The sequence below is a fragment of the Etheostoma cragini genome, unplaced genomic scaffold (assembly GCF_013103735.1).
Source record: "Etheostoma cragini isolate CJK2018 unplaced genomic scaffold, CSU_Ecrag_1.0 ScbMSFa_2848, whole genome shotgun sequence".
In the NCBI taxonomy this organism is placed as follows: Eukaryota; Metazoa; Chordata; class Actinopteri; order Perciformes; family Percidae; genus Etheostoma; species Etheostoma cragini.
In genome coordinates, this window is record NW_023267054.1 from 21,050 (window position 1) to 43,536 (window position 22,487).

Consider the following 22,487-nt stretch of genomic DNA (forward strand, 5'->3'; position numbering starts at 1 on the left):
ATGGAAATGTGGAAATAAATGTTAAAAAGACATCTGTATGATGCGTGGCCGTATTCAATTGGACCAGTGTAACTACAGGGGTCATCTGTCCATCTCCACATCAGAATCAGAAATAAGTTGTGGATCCCCGAAGGGAAACTCTGGAAAAGAGTCAGATTTGAACCAGCAACCTAAGGATTTCAGCTTTATGCCTCTACAGTCCTCCGCTCTACCAACTGAGCTATGGAAGGGAGTGAGCATGTACATAAACACTTCCCATTCTTGTGAATGTGATAAACACAGGACCACCTGGAGGGAATTTCTGAATCATCAGGGGCTGTATCTCAGTGATAGAGCGCACTTTCAGTCTCAATGCCCAGATGTATTAAAAGATTTGAAGTGAACATTGCATTGCCCAGTGATGGTTGTACAGTGGTGAGCAATGCTACACAAGCATTTGTGTGTCTAATACAGTTCTCCTATATGCAAAAAGAAACAATTTAAACATTATAACTCATATAAAGCACATACTATTTCCGTTTCTTCAAAAAAGGTCCAAATATATGCCAAATCTCAAACCAGTCACGCCACCCTTAGATATCTCTCTAATCCGCTATGTATCTTAGATCGCATACGAGACTAGTTTGACTGGGAGCATTGGCCTCTTTCACCTTCCATACCCTTTGGGTTATGTAGGCTCCCACATAGGGCATACTGCTGCCTTCACTTCCGTAAACACAGAGAGGACCAGTTGGCACTTGGGAACTGGGGCCAGTTGGCGCTCGGGGACTAAGGCCAGTTGGCACTCGGGGACTGAGGCCAGTAGGCACGCGGGGACTGAGATGCTGCGGCCAGCAACAAAGAAGGACCCTTCAGCTGGCAATACCGACCGGCAAAGGTAGAGTCCCTCAGGCGGCCGAGCAGGATGTCGAGAGTGGCACCCCTCTGGAGATCGAGCAGAATGAGGGTAAAGACAGGTGACGAGTGAGCTGGACTGAAGACAAATTCTCTGTATACTGTGTTTGTGTCCAGTTCCAGTTCAGACAACGTGCTCTCCAATAAAGATGCTCACAAAACTCCATACTTGCAATTGCGTTTCATGCACACATTCATGTTCTCTTAAATACAATGAACTGCAAAGTTCTTTATTCCCAAAATCAACTCTCAGACATTAGTTCCACATGAAAAAGCTAGTTGTCAGAAGTGAGATTTGAACACACGCCTCCAGTGCAGACTGTGACCTGAACGCAGCACCTTGGACCACGCGTCCATCCTGACTAATCCATCAAATGCTCAGTAAGACCTGTCTCAAAAATTATTTCCCTTTTTGACAAACAGGCCAAACGCAGAGACTGTGACGTGGACATATTCCGCGGCATACTCTGTGGGTCCCGGGATCTGTTGTCTCTCTCTCTCTCTTTCTCTCTCTCTCTCTCTCCCCCTCTCTTGTCCACCTCCTCTAGTCTGAGGGATGGATATCTCTTCTCACACCCACCTCCTCTAGACAGAGGGATTGGTGTCTCTCTCTCTCTCTCTATCCCCCCCCCCCCCATCTCCTCTAAACAGAGGGATGGATCTCTGTCTCTCTCACTCTCTCTTTCTCTCTCTCTCTCAGCCACCTCCTCTAGACAGGGGGATGGATATCTCTATCTCTCTTTCTCTCTCATCCACCTCCTCTAGACAGAGGGATGGATCTCTCTCTCTCTCTCTCCCTTCCCATCTCCTCTAGACAGAGGGATGGGATATGGTTAGGGAGAGTTCTAGCCCAACCAGGCTCCTCTCTTTACCCTGTCTCTCTTAGTTATGCTGTAATGGTTTTAGACTGCTGAGGGACTTCCTTTGACACACTGAGCTCCTCTCTCATCTATCTTTCTATCTTTCCATTTGTATGCATCCATGTCCCAGAAATGCTTGTTACTAACCTAGCTCTGGGGAGTCACTCCCCGGAGTCCTTATGTTCTTTTCCCCCCAGCATGTTTGCTCGGATCAGGGAGGCGCCAAAAATCAGGGTAGCAGCTGTCCATGGTCCCGCTACATGTCCTGCAATGCCATGTTACATCCTGCTATACTCTGCGGTGCCCAGCTACGTCCTGCTGTGCCTTGTAACGCTGCACAGTGCCCTGCTATGCCACAAAGAACTACTACAAACAAACTCTTCATTCTAATCCCAACCGGCCCGTCAGACACTGCCTACCAAGAGCCTGGGTCTGACCGAGGTTTCTGCCTAAAAGGAAGTTTTTCCTCGCCACTGGCTTGCTCTGTAGGCAACTACTTGAGCTGTTGGGTCCTTGTGGATTCTGGAGTGTGGTCTAGACCTGCTCTATCTGTAAAGTGTCTTGAGATAACTCTTGTTGTGATTTAATACTATAAATAAAATTGAATTTAATTGAATTGTTGCAGCAGTGCAGCAGCAGCATGTGTAGTGCGCTCTTCTTGGTCAGGTTTGTCTTTTTTGGTGGCGTGGCGATGAGGTCTAGGGCAACTGGGATGACACGTTTTCAAGGACCGTTTGATTTTTGCCGTCTTTTGACACAAATGTTTCCTCATCCTGCTCGTCCTCCTCTTGCCCCTCGTCTTCACTACCCTCTTCTTCTTATACAACGTGTATTTTTATACAACAATACAACGTTCACTGCAAATCTTGTAACAAAGAGTGAAAATACATGCTAAGAAATACATTGGTGGAGACTGGTGGCTTCAAGTACCTATGATACAAAACAATATTGTCTTTGAAGGTACATCTGTAATTTGGTAAACTGTGATGTTATCATTGGTTTGCTACCTCTCTAAAAGAAGGCCTTTCATTGTCAGCAAGATTCAAACCTGCGGGGGGAGACCCCCAATGGATTTCATCGCCTTAACCACTTGGCCACAACAACCTGAAAACTAGCATTTTATCTGTTTGAAAAAACTTTCATAATCTTGTCAATTGGTTAGTGGTAGTTACCAGACACAGGAAAATTCTAAATCATTGTACACTGGCTGTGTCTGTGGATTAATTGATATGATCCCTTATTTGTACCCTAACAGAGATCTAATACTTCATCATATCAGTTTAGGCAAGTAGCCTTTCTAGTTACTTCTTGACAAATGAAGCAAGTAACCACACAATGAATAGTACTGCAATGGCTGGGAATCAAACCCAGGTCAACTGGTTGGAAGGCAGCTTTGCTCACCACTATACCACCATTGCTAGACACTGTAGCTGGTGTCCTCAAAGGTTGGATTTTTCCTTTTTATTAAATTAAGGCATTAGGATTAATTTCCAAAGATGATTTTTTTAATTCCTCTTCTTAGTCAACTTCCGCACCGGTTCCTACACGCATGCATACCACTGTCTGCATGTATACCTGCATGCATTTCAAAATGTAGGCCAAGTTTGTACTTAAAAAAAAGAAACAGAACTGCTGAAGTCCAGGATTTCCTCATAAAGAAATGTTTGAAAAGGATCGCCTTAATGGTTACTGGTTTAACAATGCTTAAATGATTTCTAAGTCACTTTAGCTTTGACTTGACTGTTGAATACAGTAAGTGCTACATGTTGGGGCAGTTGAACATGACAATGCTACAGACTAACTGAAGATAAATGTCATTGTAATCACATTCAGATCACCTCAAATGGAGACATTGATGATTATTGTGTTCATAAGTGCTTCTCTTTGGGGTTGTCTTGGTTGTGAGTTCATCAACAGACATATCTCTGAACAAATGCAGAGACAAGTAAGAAGTCAGCAAAAACAGTTATTGTTATCTGCATCAACTGGGCTGTTTACTTGCCCAACCTGATTTGATAAAACATTAGATCTCTAAAAGAAGCTTGAGTCTGAGATGAAGACTGAAGCTAAAAGTTCAGACATAAACATTTTATGGTGGAGGGGTTTGAACATCAAGCTTTTTTCTGCAACAATGTGTCTTTTCTGCATCCATTTATGGTGTAAATTTCTCCATGTATTGTGATGTCACGAGAGGCTGCGTTCTGGAGGGCCACTACGTACCCCTCTTCTGTTCACAGGAGAGACTCTCAGTCCTGCAGAGGACACAGAAACACTGAGGAACCAGAAAAGACCATAAACCCAGGATATAGAGTCTGAGTGAATGTGGTGTTGAAGGTGTGGAGGTGGATCAGTGAGTCAGAGGAGACTGTGTAGAAGGACAGAGAGCCAGCAGGAACGTCCACATACACTGCTACTCTGTTAAAGACAGAACAGGAAGTGAGGACTGTTCCTCTGTCATTGTGCCAGACAGAGTAACCATGTTCATCAGAGCAGTCCAGACTCCAAGAATGATCATTATATCCAAACAAACAGTCATCACTGTCTCCTTTCCTTCTGATTCCTCTGTAACTCACTGATATATAAACGTCTCCTCTCCTCTCGACCTCCCAGTAACAGCGACCAGTCAGACCATCTCTACACAGCAGCTGAGGCCAGTGGTCAAATCTGTCTAGATGATCAGGATATGACTGATCCTCCTCCACATGTGTCACCTTCCTGTTGTTATCAGATGGTTTGAGTTCTCTGTATACTGTGTTTGTGTCCAGTTCCAGATCACAGAAATCTGATGGAGAGAACAAGACACAATACAGCTGCAGATTATCATCTCGTCATTTACTAACAACTTTAATGACAATAACTGAAGGAAAACCCTCAAAAAAAAGATTTCATATTCAGCTGTGAGTGATGTTAACAATCCAGTTCTACCAACATGAAGAGTTCCTGAACATGAGAGTCAACAATGTTATCATCAGTCCTCGTGTTGACAGCTGATGTTCCAAAAGCACCTTGGCAGTGCCCAGGCACCTCTCCAGCTACCAGTCCACCACTATACTTTGGTCCATATGTGGACTGGAACCAGGGACCCTCTAGTTCCCAACCCAACTCCCTATGGACCACACCATCTCTGTTCATTAAAATTCCAGAGAAGACAACTGAAGACTACTTGAACCAAACAACTTATGTGTGGATGAAAAATGGTTACAAAGTTACTGTGACAGCCAATTATTTTTACATCTTCTTATACAACTTCTTTGCAACACATAACCACTAGTTTTACACTTACAATTTAATTCATGGTGAAAAGAACGCATTAAAACTATACCTAATTTCTGAATTTAAAAGCTGAAATTAATAATTGTTTTAGACTAACAGTTGAGATCAGAGGATCATATGTTTATGGGTTATCACAGACCGGTATATGTCAAAGTTTAGTCAGGATACTTTGAAGCCATTTCAATTTTTTTAATCACCGTTATTGTCCTCCTGGGTCAAAATTGACCTGGTCTGTTTTGCCTGTTAATAAATCATATGCTATAAATTATAACCCAATTTTTTTTGACACATTCTAGACAACTTCATCCCAGCTCATTACCACTAGTTTCACTTTTTTTTTTTTTTTTTATTTATATGATGAATAAACTTCTTTTACACGAAATAAGTTTTGGAAGACAATCAGCATAAATCATGAATTACTTTCAGAGATGGCAAAAGTACTCACTTCCCTTACTCAAGTAGAAGTACATATACTTATGTTAATAAATACTCTGGAAAAAGTACTGTTTTAACTTTTTTACTCAAGTAAAAGTAACAAAGTACAGTCTTTGAAAGTATAAAAGTAAAAGTAGCCTTGCGAATGACAACCATTTTTTATACAAAGTTACCTAGACCACATGAAGGTTAGCAAAGCCCAAGCTGAGAAACTTAAGTGAACATGGAAAAAAGGCTGTTTATTCTTTATATGCTATTTTCTACATCTGCCAATAGGCCTAAAACATCACAAATTTATTGGGACAGAGACTGGTCAATAAGATTCTGACTGTGTAGCAAGATATGAATTCAACTGTTATTCTGTGATAATTCTGTGTATATTCTCATTCAGTTAGATTGAATTTGGTATTGATGAACAATAATGTTGATAACTCCAGTGAAATTATTTAAAACTTGTTATGAGGACTAGATGAGGACTGGATTTAAAGCTGATTCTGGTTTCCAATTTCGCCCCAGGTGCGTCTGTTAAAACACGGACGGAGACAACTTCTCTCCTTTGAGGCTTCATTACAATCAAGCAACAGGACAAACATGGTCGTAGCTCTGCTATGGCTGTGTGTGTGTGTGGTTCTGCAAATAAATAAATAACATTATAAAGCGTGAAGGTGATAACTGTTAACTGTTGACTTGTTTAAGATAGCGCCGCCGTGAGGGACAGTCAGCTGTAAACGCCAGCCGCAGCTTTCACCGAGGACTGGGAGAAACCAGGACTTTACTGGAGGACCAGGGCTGGATAATAATGAGAAAATACCTGATAACCTTGTTAAATATCATGATAATTATCATGATAACAATACAATTGCCAAATAAAATAAACTATTTCCCTATTTCCTGTCTGTTTCCTAATTATCAACTGTACAAAGTAGTGTTTCAGACAGAGGGTGAATACAGGTCTATGCAGACAGACATTAGCAATATAGTGTTTTTTGTAAACATGAATGGGGCAATCACACAAAAAACAGGGGGTTTCAAGAGCAGCTAAACGCAGCTTAATTTCACAGAGACAAAGAAGGACAATAGACAACCAAGACATAGAAAGTGCTTTGTTGTTGCAGGAAACAGTCATTGGTTCCTCAAACTCCCGGGCAGTTCAGAGCTCATGTTTGGGGTTGTTAAACGTTCTCGTGGCAGAGATAGAGGCAGCAATGTTTCCTGTTTCCTGTACGGGACTCTCACACCGCCTTAAACCACACTGACAAGTCTGATCTCCTGATACATGATTGGCCAGTGTGAGTTAACTAGTTCCTCAATGGAAGCACCATGCCACTGCTTCATGATTATTCCTTTTGTGGTTTTTGTCTATAATACCATCCACTGGTAAAGGGAGATTTAGCCAATTCACCATCAACTGTTAATCACTTAGGATGCTGTTCAGTAAAACTTTGAAATTGTAAGTAATCTAATTTATTATTATACTTCCAAGGCCAGGAAGGAGTTAAACTAGTGTAACACACAGCTGAGTTCTTTTGGAGCAAACTTAAAACACACTCACACTTCTTCAGACCAGGTCTGAGAATCTGCGGTCCACCATGGTCCACCCTGCAGGAAGAAACAAAGACACAAGACTCTGGGGTATGGAGGACAGGAGCTAAAAAAAGATGTAGAAATAGTTCCAAGTTGTCTAAGTCTTATGGTTAATTGTCTTGCTTTTTGTTTTGCTTGCTGTTTTGTGTCAACAAAGTCTCACTCTCTAAAACCTTCCTCTCATTCTGTACAGAAAACTTCCACAACATGCTGAAAGAATTGTTTGAGACCTCTGGCATTCAATAAAAATTAGATACAGTATGCACATTTACTCAGATCTGTCATTAAACATGAACCAGAGTCCCTTAGTATGTGTCTGTCCATACCTGAGAGTGTTCAGTCTGCAGTTTGGATCCTCCAGTAAAGCAGAAAGTCGCTTCAATCCTGAGTCTCCTGGATGATTGTAGCTCAGGTCCAGCACCCTCAGATGGGAGGGGTTGGAGCTCAGAGCTGAGGCCAGAGAAGTACAGCCTTCCTCTGAGATCATACAGCCTGAGACACTACACACACACACACGCATCATGTTAGACAGGTTAGTCATATTTGTCCACTGTTGTCCCCAAGTAGATAGATAGATAGATAGATAGATAGATAGATATGTATTTATTGATCCCAAGAAAAATGGGAAATTACATTGTTACAGCAGCAGAATCAGTCACACAGCACAGAATATAAATATAAATGAAATACTAGGAATTTAATTAAGAATAAAGCGCTTCTAGAATCCTTTAAAACAAAGATACGCTAACTTTTTTCAACAATGTACCCCTTTTGAATTGTTACTTTAAACCAAGTTGCCCCTTGACCAGCGCTAACCATTTTTTCTGTATATATAAAGAGGAAAAGTGTGTTGCTGTCCGCGATAAATTTAATATCCAACAGCTTTGTACCTGAAAAAACAGGTAAATGCTTATGAGAAAGGGAGACAAAACTGTAGAAAAGACAAAACCTTGAAAAAAGAAAGTAAAAAGATGGAAGGAAGGCAAGAATATGTCAAAAGAAGGCGACACAAATGTCACATTTTTAGTAGGAAAAAAAGTCTACATAAAGAGGAACAACGATCTAGACAACAGCCTTGTAACTATTAAACAATTTGTTAAATATCAATGCAGTCCTACAAAGTACCCCTATTTCAGAACACTGCTTTAAACCATCGGTGCTCATGGAAAATAATTAAGTTCATGAAGATGAGGAAGACTCATGACCAAAAAAGTAATGAAACCAAATAAAAGCCATAAAAGCACTCAAGGTTGGTTACAAAAAATACAAGAATTGTTAGATAGGTCTTAACTAAACACTAACCTGAGAGTTTTCAGTTTGCAGTGTGGACTTTTCAGTCCAGTTGACATCAGCTCCAGTCCTGAATCCTGCAGGTCATTGTTACTCAGGTCCAGCTCTCTCAAACTAGAGGACTGGGAGCTGAGAACTGAGGACAATGCTTGACAGCTTCTCTCTGACAGGTTACACCCACTCAACCTGAAAAGGAATCAGCAATGCATAAGAATACTGCTTCAAGCTAATTATAATTAAAGTAAAACTGCATTTACTTTGAATAGTTTTGTGTGCACGTACAGAGCTTTGTTGGAGGCTTTGACCACTGGCAGCAGCCTCAGAAGAGCCTCCTCTGAAGCAGAGTATTTCTTCAGGTCAAACACGTCCAGATCTTCTTCTGATGACAGTAAGATGAAGACCAGAGCTGACCACTGAGCAGGAGACAGTTTATCTGTGGAGAGACGTCCTGAACTCAGGGACTGTTGGATCTGCTCCACTAGAGAACGATCATTCAGTTCATTCAGACAGTGGAACAGATTGATGCTTCTCTCTGCAGACAGATTCTCACTGATCTTCTTCTTGATGTACTCCACGGTTTTCTGATTGGTCTTTGAGCTACTTCCTGTATGTGTCAGCAGACCTCGTAGGAGACTCTGATTTGTCTGCAGTGAAAGACCCAGGAGGAAGCGGAGGAACAAGTCCAGGTGTCCATTTGGACTCTGTAAGGCCTTGTCCACAGCACTCTTGTAGAAACTTGTTTTGTCTCTAAAGACTTTAGGCAGCTTGGATGTTTTTTGTTCTTCTGCCAGCAGGTTGACTCCAGAGATGATGAATGTCAGGTGAACATGAAAAGCAGCCAGAAACTCCTGAACACTCAGATGGACAAAGCAGAAAACCTTGTCCTGGTACAGTCCTCTCTCCTCTTTAAAGATCTGTGTGAACACTCCTGAGACCACTGAGGCCGCTCTGATATTGATGCCACACTCTGTCAAGTCGGATTCATAGAAGATCAGGTTGCCTTTCTGCAGCTGCTCAAAAGCCAGTTTTCCCAGAGACTCGATCATCTTCCTGCTCTCTGGACTCCAGTGTGGATCTGTCTCAGCTCCTCCATCATACTTGATGTTCTTCACTTGGGACTGAAAAACCAGGAAGTGGGTGTACATCTCAGTCAGGGTCTTGGGCAGCTCTCCTCCCTCTCTGGTCTTCAAGACGTCCTCCAGAACTGTAGCAGTGATCCAGCAGAAGACTGGGATGTGGCACATGATGTGGATGCTTCGTGATCTCTTGATGTGGGAGATGGTTCTTCTGGCCTGCTCCTCATCTCTGAATCTCTTCCTGAAGTACTCCTCCTTCTGGGCATCAGTGAACCCTCTGACCTCTGTCACCATGTCTAAACACCCAGGAGGGATCTGATTGGCGGCTGCAGGTCGTGTGGTTATCCAGAGGCGAGCAGAGGGAAGCATTTTCCCCCTGATGAGGTTTGTCAGCAGCACACCCACTGAGGTGAACTCTGTAACATCAGTCAGGATCTCAGTGTTGAGGAAGTCCAGAGGAAGTCGACACTCATCCAGACCGTCAAAGATGAACGCGACCTCTTCAAACCGGCAGATTCCCGCTTCTTTGGTTTCACTAAAGAAGTAATCAACAAGTTTCACCAAGCTGAACTTTCTCTCTTTCAGCACATTCAGCTCTCTGAAGGTGAATGGGAATATGAACTGGATGTCCTGGTTGGCTTTGTCTTCAGCCCAGTCCAGAGTGAACTTCTGTGTTAAGACTGTTTTCCCGATGCCAGCCACTCCATTTGTCAACACGGCTCTGATGGGCTCATCTCTTCCAGGTGGGGCTTTAAAGATGTCTTCACATCTGATTATTGTTTCTGGTCTGTCTGGTTTCCTGGATGCTGTTTCAATCTGTCTGACCTCATGTTCTTCATTGACCCCTGCAGCCCCTCCCTCCATGATGTAGATCTCTGTGAACATCTGATTCAGAAGGGTAGGGTTTCCTGCTTTAGCAATCCCCTCAAACACACACTGGAACGTCTTCTGCTGGTTAGATTTGAGTTTACGCTTACAAACTCCACAATAACTTCCTGAATGAACACACAACAAAGACGATCATAAAGACAAAGAACATGATTCAATATTTCCTCAGAGAATGAGTACATGAATACATTTGGCCTTTTAAACAGTCATCAGTTTATGGTGTTTTATTATTGCTTTTTGATTTGATTATATTCTGGAAAATGTACAAATGTAGCACTTTGAGATTTCTTTTTAAAATGTAAAGGGCATTATAAATAAAAATGTATAGGCTACTTTTTATTATTTAGTACATTTTTGGAGACAAATATCCCGTTCATCCAGGATGTTAACTCTTTAGAGAAATCCTCTTACTGCTCTGCAGACGGTCAGCCATGTCCTCCTGCTTCATTCTCCTCAGGAAGTGCAGTGCGATCTTCAGAAAAGCCTCTCTGCTGCTCCTCCTCTGCTCTTTATCCTCACTGTCCATCTTCTCCTCATCCTTACTCTGACTCTCTAAGCATTCTGGGTAATCTGGACCTAAAACTTTCTGGATCTTCTTCAGCTCGTTCTTCACAAAAGTGACGATGTTGTCCTCCAGCAGCTGGAACAGAAGATTATATGAATTATCAAATCCAAGTGAAACACATCAGATCCATGTTGTTCAGAATAGATTTAAAAGTAGTTGTTGAACATGTACAGACCATAAAGATGGAGTCCAGGTGGGTTTGATACTGCTGGGCAAACTGACCACAGGGACCCTCTGAGTTCTCCTGGTCGACTCTGGGGAGGAATCAGGAAGGGTTAGCTTAGATCATGTCTGTCCACACGGAGACACACACAAGGTAAAGGTCCATGAAGTGATGTTTGGATGTTAACAGTGAATCAGAAGACTCCCTGCAGTGTTCCACCTTTACTAGTCCTGCTGGGTATCAGTTTGAAATCCTCACCTCTGTTTAACAGAGTGGCTTCCATCTCTGAAGTATAAGGGAGGACTCATAGACCCATCACGCTTCATGGACACACAGCTGGGTTCAGGTACTTCCATATTCCCCCTGATAGAAAAAGAAGATAAATTCTGCACTGCACCCACAACACACTGAGACCAAACCTGTAAGTGCTATAATACACCTACTGTACAGTATAGTTGTATCCAGCATTGTGCACAGGCTTGCTGTGGGGTGACCACTATAGTGGAATCAGGGGCGCCGTATAGGGTGAAAAAGTTAGGACAGTTAATTAATTCCAAGGGCCCATGACTGACAGTGGCCCCAAAAAATAGGCAAAAATTAGTATAAAATTATTAAACCATCATCATTCAGTGTGTGTGTGTGTTGTGTGTATACATACACATACATTATAGACATACTTATTAAATATCTCCATCGACCAAAGAGTAAACATCCATATTGACTGACCACCACCCTGTATCTGCATGAAATGGTTTGTTCCTGCCTTAGCGTTTGGTTTCTAGTTGCAGATGCTGTAAATCCCAAATGTGAGGAGAGTGCTGATTTGGGTCGAGCATGCATCACTTTACGACGAGTAGCAAATAAAATGCTAACGAGAGACTTCTGTAATGTCAACACAGTAAAAATGGACGACGTTGGTTCACTGCTGGCTACAAGCGAGCATTAACAACAACAAGGTTGTCATCAACCATACATAGCTACAACGCTTTTGAAATGATTTACATCTTCGGTTATTGTTTGTAATGACAAAGGTTTATTGCTTCGTGGATTTCACAAATTTCAGTATGACACAATATGCCGTAAACCGTTTAAATCTCAGCTTGTGCAAAACTAATCTGCACTTGACTCACATCTGGGAGTGACGGAGATGCGCCATAAAAAACAGTGACCGCAATGTTGCCAAGTAACGTTAAATCAAAATCTGGTTTTCAAAAAAGAGAGAAAAAAGAGAGAGGAAAGGCAAAGGAAATGGTGTCAAACTGTGACCCAGTTTTTCACCAAGAAAGGTGCGTAGCCTCTAGTCTGAGTGGTATTAACGAGTTGGCTGAATGTCCTTAGTGAATAAGCTAGCTACAGATTGGTGTTAGCCTACATTTAATCACCATTTAACCATTTGCTAGACCAATATCTTGATGTGTAATGAAAGAATTGTCAGCAATATATTAATTATTGCAGAATGGCTGTATCGTGATATGATATTATCAGTATCGTGAGTCGTGTACTGCATTTTGATGTAAGGTATCCTGTGATCACCCCCCTAAAATAGAAATGCAGACTGTTAACATGTACTTGAGTCAGAAAGCCTGAGAAGTGCATTGTCTGCATTGTTTTTACATAAGTTTGCATTTCGGGCCACCAAAAATGTACTTTGGCCCCAAATCTAGCGGCCTGGTGACATGGTTAGAAGCTAAACTACATTTAGTTGTCTCAGTACCTGTACTCTATGTTGGAACAACAAAGTTGAATTGAATCTAATGAAAAAGAGGAAGAGATGTTGTGTCAGAGCAGTGAGTTTCAGCTTAGAGTCCTTCTATTTTAAGCTTTAAAGTTATGTATTGTCAAATGCACAACAACTACATTGAAGCAGTACATATTGCAGTTGAGTTTAAATATGTATTATGTTTGTTGAAGACAGGTGTACAGTAACTGCAAAATGAATAACTAGATCGGATCCAGATCCAGGTCCAGGTCCAGTTCCAGGTCTGGGTCTGCAATTTTACATTTTACTACTTGTTGTAGAATCTAAAACTGAGACTGAGTTAAATTAAGCTGACAGGACACTTTCACGTCCATTAAAATACTTTTAAAAACATCTAAAACCCGGAGATCAACCACATCATTTTGTTTTCATCGTCAGTTTGAATTCTTCACCTTTGATCAACAGAGTGGCGTCCATCTTTAAAGTCTAAAGGTTCAACCATAGACCAGTCACTCTTCATGGACACACAGCTTGGTTCAGGTTCTTCCAGATTCCTCCTGATAGAAACACAAGATAAATTCTGCACCGCACCCACAACACACTTAGACCAAACCTGTCAGTGGTGTAATACACCTACTGTACAGTATAGTTGTATCCAGGAAGTTCTTGTTAACATAGTGTATGATCCATGATCAGTATTTAATTTGACATGTTTTAAAGCTGTATTCAGTGCCGTGTGCAGCACAGGCTTGAACGTGATGCTGGGGGGAGACCATGATGGTGGAATAGTAATTCTAATGTCAGATAAGGATCATATGTACGAGCACTTCCAGATGGCAGAACTAGATTGGGAGCCCTTGACAGTGGCGTAGCTACTCAGGATTTGTCTAAACATGTTCTGATACATGTTTGTTTCCATCAACGTTAGCTAATGTCAGCTCCCAAATGTCCCACCAAACATAGAAATTAAGAGCATTGGTGGCCTGTTGGTCCAGTGCTTTAAACTATTTAAAATTCTTTGAATACAGTGCAACAAATGTGTTTAATACTTACATTATGGACGTGTTACTGACTACAATTTACATTACAGTGAGGACCACAATGGAATAAATCCTGGACTTGTGTTTTTATCCTCAACTGAATATGACGTCTGTTCATGTCTTAATACAATAACATTTAATCAAATAATTTAAAAATAAAACTACCTACTTTTTGTCAGATCCTTGTTTAAAACCAATAAAAAACTTATTTGAGTCATCACTCTTGAAGGACGCACAGCTGGGTCCAGATCCAGGTGTGGGTCTGGGTCCATGTCCAGGACCAGGTTCATGTCCGTGCTGCTTCTCTGGGTTGAAACACAACACAAACACAGCTTGGAGTGTGAATGATGATGGATGGATGATGGAGTGATCTGAGTGGTGGACATTTATAGATGGTCCTCTAACCTCTGAGCTTTGGTCTGGCTGTCATGGTCCCCACACAGAGGGGGTTAAGGGGGAGGGACTCCCTCCTCTCTATCCTCACAGTGACTCATAGCAGAGTCCACACCTTCATCTGGAGAGGAAATATTGACAGCAGCAGTCCAGTCATTCATTAGCACATCATCACTCATTCATTCATCACATCATTTTTCCTGGAAAAAAGCCAACTATCAGCAGCTGTCCTCTGATTTGCTGGGTCTCTCTGAGTCATATCAGTATCAGTTGAATCCTTTTGGCTCGTTGGACTGTTGCTCAGACTAAAGAAGCAGTTAGAAAACACGAGAAACTCTGGGAACTACTGGGGCCTTTTCTCATCACATAATCACATTTAAAACACAGGCCTAATCAACACATTGATGGTGGTTTGTTATTGGACAGAGAGGATGCTGCTGGTTCTCATTGGTCAGTGGTGAGGACAAATCAGAGCAGAGGAAGCTGCCACCAGCTGCTCTACTTCTATCAGTCCACTAGATGGCCTCATGGAGCTGTTTGGAGGACTATACTGCTTCATGGGAATCAGAGCTGGATGTCACCAGAGAATGTCTAATAAAGGAAGAACGTCCACTCTGGGGAACCTTCCGGGTTGGAACAATGGGGATTAATAGGGAGTGAGATAGGGAGTGAACAAGCTCTTTGGGTGGCGGCAATCTTTGATCTTGTTATTCAGATGAGTCAAGTGAATGAAACCAGAGAAGCTGCAGAAATCAGCTGGAAGAGGTGTAGTCACTCACAGTGACCACTGGAGGTCCTCTCTCTTACTAATCTTCTCCACCTGTCTGATACTCCCTTCCTTCTCTCTCTCCTCCTCTTCCCTTCCACCATCTCCCAGACTCATCTTCCCCTACCTCCTCTTCTTCTATTTCTTCCTCCCCTCGTCCCTCCTCCCTTCCTCCATGTCTTTCTTCCTCCTCTCTCTCTCCTCCTCCCCTCCTTCCTCTCTCTCTCCTCCCTCCCTCGCCTCCCTGTCTCTCCTCCTCCCTCCCTCCTTCATCTCTCTCTTCCTCTCCCTCCTCCCTCCTGTAAACAGGTTTTCCTTCCTTCCACCACTGACCAAAGCCAAACCACCTTTAGACTGTAAATTGATCTTTGGTTGTTTCTACAGCGAGGACTCGAAGCACACGAGGAATTATTTTTTCAGAACAGCGTGTCTCTTGCTTAGCTCCTCTTTAACACAGAAAAGCCTAAAGGGGAAAAGTGGCTCCGACAGCTGATTTAATAAAAGATCTACTACAATCTGCTAAATAATGTGCACCATGAAAAGAACACATTCAAAACAGTTCCCATTAAATTACAATAAAATAGGAAATATTCTACAATAAAATACCATCAAACACAGACACTGGTTGGATTTGACAGCTCAACTACAAGTAAAATTATTTTCTTATTAGAAAACATGTAGAAAGGTGCAAAATAATACTGGATAGAAACCTTTGTGACTGTTGAAATGGCTGCTGTCATTAAGGGGAGACACTACTTCAACATATCAACAGAAAACTTCCCCAGCTCATTACTCACATTAACACAATTAGTTTTGGATGCCATTGACTTCATCAGTGTGCAGCTCTCTTCTGTCCTCCGATGGTCTGTGTAGAAAAGAAGCTTCAACTTCAACTTCAACAGACAAAGTGAAGTGACGCAGTTTATTATCATTAATCAGAGTGTGTGTGTGTATGTGTATGTGTGTGTGTTTGTCCTTACTTCCCTATGAAAGTATGCATTCTGACTGGTTGGACCACTAGTGGAGCCAGAAAAAACTAATGTGGGTGTGGATCAGAAAAACTGGGTGTGTCCCATTTGATGCCGTTTCAACCCCACATATACCGGTAGATTCTCTGGATGCTGCTGAGTTGTTTGATGCTTTTTGGGGTTGAAATATTTGATCCATCTGCATAAAGGTGAATCCAGGCTACTGTATGTAAATGTGGAGCGAGGGACTTGGCTTGCCACCTCTCAAAAACCAAGAAAGAAAATCTTATAACCCTCATGTTGTCATGTAGTATAGTGATGGGAAAATTATTTGGAAAACTAGGAGAAAAACTCAAGAGTAAGGAAGAAGACTAATAAATCTGAGCTGAAGTTAACCTGACTCAGCAAGAGACTCAAAATGAGACAGCAACTTTAAACCAATCAGCATGTTGGAGCTAGTCTGGTTTGTCTCTCTCGTCTCTGAAAAACCACCACGTGTTTTTTGATGTGATGAGGAAGGAGAGAGGCTAGAGGTCCAGTTGAGAATTAACAAAAGCTTTAATGAAACAGCATGATGCAATGATATTTTAAAGACAATAAGACACAAAACATAATAACAGTGCAGCTGACAGCGGACTGGATCCACTCTGCTCCCTGTCAGAGTCCCATTAGATCAATCCTGAAGATTTCTACATGACAAACATTCACTGCACATGAAATAGAAGATGGAATCAATTATAATCATTATTTTATGTTCACCGTTTAGCAGGCATTGTTGTCCCACTACAGAACTGATGGACTTCATGTTCAAAGCTGACACATGTTCATACATTTCCAACTGCATAGCTGCTCATTCATGCATTTCCTGAGAAACCCCAATCCCTCTTTCCAAAGTTTCCCATCTTTCAAAGGCTCTAGCATTTACACAGCAATCTCTTCAGGGCCTGCATTCGAAGATGGAGCCACTGTCCGTTCTTCCACTCAGGGACCGGCACTTTCTCCCCACCATTCAATATTAAAAATGTTGTTGTTATGAAATGTTTTCCCAGCCCGTTTCCACAGAGTAAAACTCAAACTTCTGTTTGTTTCCAACTTAATTCCCTTCTTAAGGAGCCAACCTTCTACCGTTTTCAGGTCAACACTCAGAAGTAGTGAATGTTTTCTTTTCAACCAGAACTTTCAGCTAAGTTTTTTCAGTTAAAAAATCCCACATTATCAAGTTACTACAGATTAGGCGTCAATTAACGCTTTTTCTGTTAAAACCACTTTACTTGAGCTTGCTTGCTCGCAATTCAACAAATCAAATACTCATCCAATGAGTTGTTTAAGGTCCTGATCACCATTGCTGGAACCGCCTTCTACAAGCTCCCAATTTCAACCCAGTCTTGTTCATAATAATAATAATAATAATAAATTTTATTTGTTATGCACTTTACATTTAAACAAATCTCAAAGTGCTACAGTCAAGGTCTTAAAAGCAAGGTAAAAACATCAAAGTAAAATATCTATAAATAGTGCAACAACATTTTTGTGCAAGTTTAAAACTCATAAGTTCTGCTAAAAAGAAATGTTTTTAGTCCTTTTTTAAAAGTCTCCAAAGTCTGTGGTGCCCTTAGATGGTCAGGGAGGGCATTCCACGTCCGAGGAGCGGCAGAGCAGAAGGCTCGATCACCCATGGTGCTGAGTTTAATTCTGGGGATTAGGAGGCGGTTGGAGTTGTTTGAGCGGAGGGATCGTGTTGTAGTGTGAGGGATGAGTAGTTCTTTCAGGTAGGGGGGGGCATTTCCATAGATGCATTGGTGGGTGATGATTGAGAACTTATATTCAATCCTTGCTGAAACAGGAAGCCAGTGAAGTGAGTGGAGAATGGGTGTGATGTGGTCATACTTTCGCACTCTCATCAGGATCCTAGCAGCACTGTTCTGTTTAATTGTTCACAATTAACTTATCTTATTTCATACTACCAATCCCAAAACACACACATTCCACCATCACAACAACTTATTTCCATCAGGCTTCTGTACAATATCCTAAGTGGAACGTTTTCCACAATGTGATGATAGGCGATAGTGCAGCAGCCAAACTCGGTGCAGTACCACTGTCCAGTGACACAGTTGCTAGGAGAATTGTAGACATGTCCAATGATATCAGAGAGCAACTAATAGAGTTCGTAAAAATGAGTCCTTACTACGCGCTGCAGCTGGATGAATCCACTGAAATTGCTGGGCAGGCACAGCTCCTCACCTATATCAGGTATCTGAGAGACAAGGCGATTGAGGAGGATGTCCTGTTTTGCCGGCCTCTTCAGTCGCACACTACAGGAGAAGCCATTTTCAATGTCCTTGATATTTTTATCCGTGCTCCACTTGTGAAATGGATACATTGCATGGTCCATCGCGAAGCACTAGCTGCTAAAAAAATGCCGGTACTCTTTGACTCCGTGCTGAACCGATCCGTGAAAATAGTAAATCTAATCAAATCACGGCCGCTAAAATCTCGCTTGTTTGGGGTCCTCTGCCAGGAGATGGGGTCAGCGCACGAACAGCTGCTTCTGCACACTGAAGTTTGCTGGCTCTACAGTGGGCGGGTGTTACAGCGGTTGTATGAGCTGCGAGAGGAGGTGAAGTGGTTTTTGACAGAAATCAAATCAGATCTGGCGAAGCATCTGGATGACACTATGTGGCTTGTATCTCTGTCCTTTTTGGTCGATATATTTGACCGCTTGAATGGCCTCAACCTGTCTTTGCAAGGCCGCAAAACTCACATTTTGCTCCTTGCGGACAAAGTGCACGCCTTCACACAAAAGCTAGACCTCTGGCATGGCCGCATGAGTCGAGGGAACTGCGACATGTTCCCCAGCCTTGCAGACTTTATCACCGATGCAGGCGCGTCACATGATTTCTCCTCCCTATTTCAGTCAGCGTCTGAGCACCTGTCAGCACTGAGAAAACAATTTGGTCCGTACTTTAAAGAGGATTATCGATCTTTTGCGTGGGTTCGAGATCCGTTTGTGTTCACAGCAAACAAGCTATCAATTGATATGCAATATGAGACAAAAAGGGTTACAGACATGAAACCAGCTGTTATAGAATGATGTTGACATGGGTTATAATTTGATCATAGTCACCAAGGTGTGGTTGGGAGCTATGGTGTTAAAACGAAAAGATCCCCCACTGAAAAGAACACTTTATATTTGACATCAGCACCTAATAAATAATTATACTGCATGTAGGCCTATATGATCTATGCTAAGAAAAAACAACACTTTTGGTTTGTTGATATTTTAACTAAAACAGGAGACCAGCGCACCAAATGCTCTGCTCACATGACGCAAAGCAGACTGTCCTCATCTCCATAGTAATGGTAATTTATTTTTCATAATTCAAGGTGTGATTTTTAAAATTGACGTATTTTACATCAATCTACGGTAGGCCTAGTTCTGCATTATAAAACACAAATTTCTTTAAATCAAGAGACGTTACATTTTTCACTTCATGGCTGCTGTTTTTGATTTCCCAACAGGAAGCTCGCAAGTCATATGATTTAGACACAAAACAAAACATTTGCAAAAACCTTTTTAACATCGGGCTTGACAGCTGTTATGCCTGCCCTATGCGCCTGCAGTCCTAGTTCCTTTTGTCACAACTTCATAGGTGTGTGTTGATTCAAACATGATGAGCACATGCATTACCAATGTCTTCAGTGTGTCATACTTATGGGGACAAGCCACCCAATAGGTGCTCAAGCTTGCAGCACCACGGAGAGCAGCCTTCATGTCACTAGCGGTTTGGATGTCAATCAGTTCGCTGTGATTGGCTGCCTCGTCCAGCAACAATCACCTTCCCCATGTTAGCAGTTTACAGCCTTATGAATATGAAGCATAGTGGCTTGCTATTTTACAGATAATATGAGTCTGTCAACACTGACGGCTAAAAATAACATATTTCAAAGGCAAATTGATTTATTAAATATTACTTGGGATACAATATTCATTTTAATTTTACAAGAGCGTCTGATAGTGTCTGCTGAGAAATATTCTGGCCCTTAAAAAAGTGTAGTTGATGACCCCAGCCTTGGAATATAGGCCTAATGCTTACTACAGACTTACCTGAAAGGAACAACTCACACAATGGGATAAAACAGGAAACTGACCACTGAAAACTATTAATGAATCAAACAACAGAGACATTGACTATAGTTGAAACAAGAGTTCACTTTACTGGGTGAAATTAACAAAGTTGGCTTTCTAGAGCAAAGTGACTATGCCTTGTTCAAAATAAAGACTATATGTCTTCAGGTAGAAAAGGTTAAAGAAGAGGGAGAGAGAATTCCTATACTAACATGTGGAACATAATAATAGCACTCTGTTGCTTTTGGGGCAGAGGGTGGGGACTAATGGGTTAACATAAGGGGGTTTACATTTCAGAGGAATTTGCAGTACATGCTCTAAACACAAATAAATCTCCCAACAGCAGTAATAGCCTCAGGATTCACGTACAAGTTTTACACCACTGTTTGGGTTCAACACATATTCTTAGAGCCATACACATCTCCCTCTAATAACTACTCTCCCAGTTCCTCATCACTTGAGGAAGAATTCTCTAAGTCTTCCTTTTTTTATTCCAGTTGCTCCAGTTTTTATGTGTTTCCATTTTATTTCCATTTTTAATGATTAAAGAAAATAGACATGCCATTGAAGGTGTACCTTTCAGACACTTGCTTTGTTAAAAATCAACAGTCTGGTCATAGACTTAAGCTGACACAATTAGCCGAGGATGGTTTCAATCCATCGACCTCTGGGTTATGGGCCCAGCACGCTTCCGCTGCGCCACTCTGCTCTGATGTTTAGGTTCAGGGGAAGGAAAATTCTGGGATTCACATTTTGAAGGAAGGTGGCCACAAAGGTTCCAACAGCTTTCACAAGGCCGGTGGAAGATCTCTTATTCACATTTTATGGGAAGGACCAAGGTTCCAACAGCTTACGGGTTGCAAAGTTAAACATTTGGTAGATCTTGCAGCTATTTTTTATGTGAGCTTCCTGATTACTCACAAATTGATTATTCACATGTAACACTTGTGATTGGCTGGTGTTTTAAAACAAGGCATTGTGAGTACAGATATAAACATCAGTAAGGAGTCTACCAAGTTGCCTCTTGTCATTTTAGTGTGGAAAAGCGGTACCCCAAGTGAGGCTTACCGCGATGGTTTGGACTGCGTCAACATGGGTTATGGCTGCTCTCGAGCAGACAGCTGTAGTCACTCTGGTTTCTCTTCATAATGCACCAGACCTTTGAATTTTACCAAACACTTCCTTGAAGGGGAACGCCGATGAGTTGAAACTATTTTCGTTAAGCTTTGCTGATGGCAGAGCCTTTTGGACTTGCTATTGCTTACCTTTCCTTTTAAGCTCTGTTTTTATCCCACCCAGAAAAGAGATTTTAGACCTGGAACGAGCCATCTTTTATTTTCTGAGGAGTTCCAAGTGGGAACGAGTGCAAAGAAGAGTGATGAAGAAGCCAAAGAAGAAAGGAGGGAAAGGAGTGCCGGACCTGTTGTTGTTTTTAGGGAGCAGACTTACAGCTATACACATAACAGCAGCCATGGCCCCATCCAGAAATCCTAAGACTGCAGCTATGGCCCGGTTCTGGATGGGATCATGCCTCAGAAGATTGAAGATCTTACCCTCTGATCTTAAAGTACCTGGTAGAGATGAGCGATTACAGCATTATCTGTATCTGTATCTGTGTCTGTGCTCGGACTGGGCGGGGCCTGGACAGGATTTAATCCGGAAGTGGGTCGTCTTGAAATGGGCGGGGCTTTAACTGGTATGTTATTTTAAGCATGCAAATGATATGGGTTGTCAGAAGCGGGGGAGATTGTGTTCTACGGATCAAATAGATTTGAAAATTAAATAAAAAATCTCTGACAGTCAGAGACGCGACGAATGAAAAAGGAGAGTCCTGCTCATTGTTCCTCTTATTTTTTCCCAGTTTTGTTCCTCTTATTTTTTCCCAGTTTTTTCAGTTCTGAAGCAGGACATGACAAATTGCCAACATGCTCTGATAAAATTTTGCTTTCTCCTAATCTGGGTTAATTTAACGTTAAAGTGGATTTCAAAATACAGACTGGGATAGTAACAGCTTTCAGGGCTCGTCCGGGAGTTGAACCCAGGACCTCTCGCGCCCGAAGTGAGAATCATACCCCTAGACCAACGAGCCACGTAAAAGCATCAATATAGACATTATGTATCAAGTAAATGTGATCAGTCAGTGACTCGAAAGGCAATTGTTAAGTAGTTTGTTTGGCATGTAGTGTTTTTATGGCTCCACTACCAGGTTGAGCTTTGTGACTGTAGTGGACAAAAGACTTGTTTTGAAGCAAAATATTTTACCAACATGAATTGATGAACATGAACATGAATCAACTTGAATTTTGTAAAACGGAAATGCAGCTTGGATTTGTCACTGACTTAAAAGGCTATGGTCAAGTAGATTGCCGTGGGGTCTTTTTATGGCTCCACGGCCCGATTCACCTTTCCGATATCATTTTACAACAGGAAACAATTTATACAAAATATTTTTACCAAAACACAG

General features: G+C 41.8%; 2 non-coding genes and 1 pseudogene across 2 annotated transcripts; all 3 read right to left on the reverse strand.

The window, feature by feature from the left end:
• The window catches only part of LOC117940600, a 20,805-nt pseudogene extending 6,537 nt beyond the window's left edge, over window positions 1–14,268 (reverse strand).
• A 6,392-nt stretch (window positions 14,269–20,660) lies between these two features.
• trnam-cau lies at window positions 20,661–20,732 on the reverse strand. The gene has a single exon. It is a non-coding gene; the product is annotated as a tRNA-Met (tRNA).
• Window positions 20,733–22,040: 1,308 nt separating this feature from the next.
• trnap-cgg lies at window positions 22,041–22,112 on the reverse strand. The gene has a single exon. It is a non-coding gene; the product is annotated as a tRNA-Pro (tRNA).
• Between the last annotated feature and the right edge of the window lie 375 nt (window positions 22,113–22,487).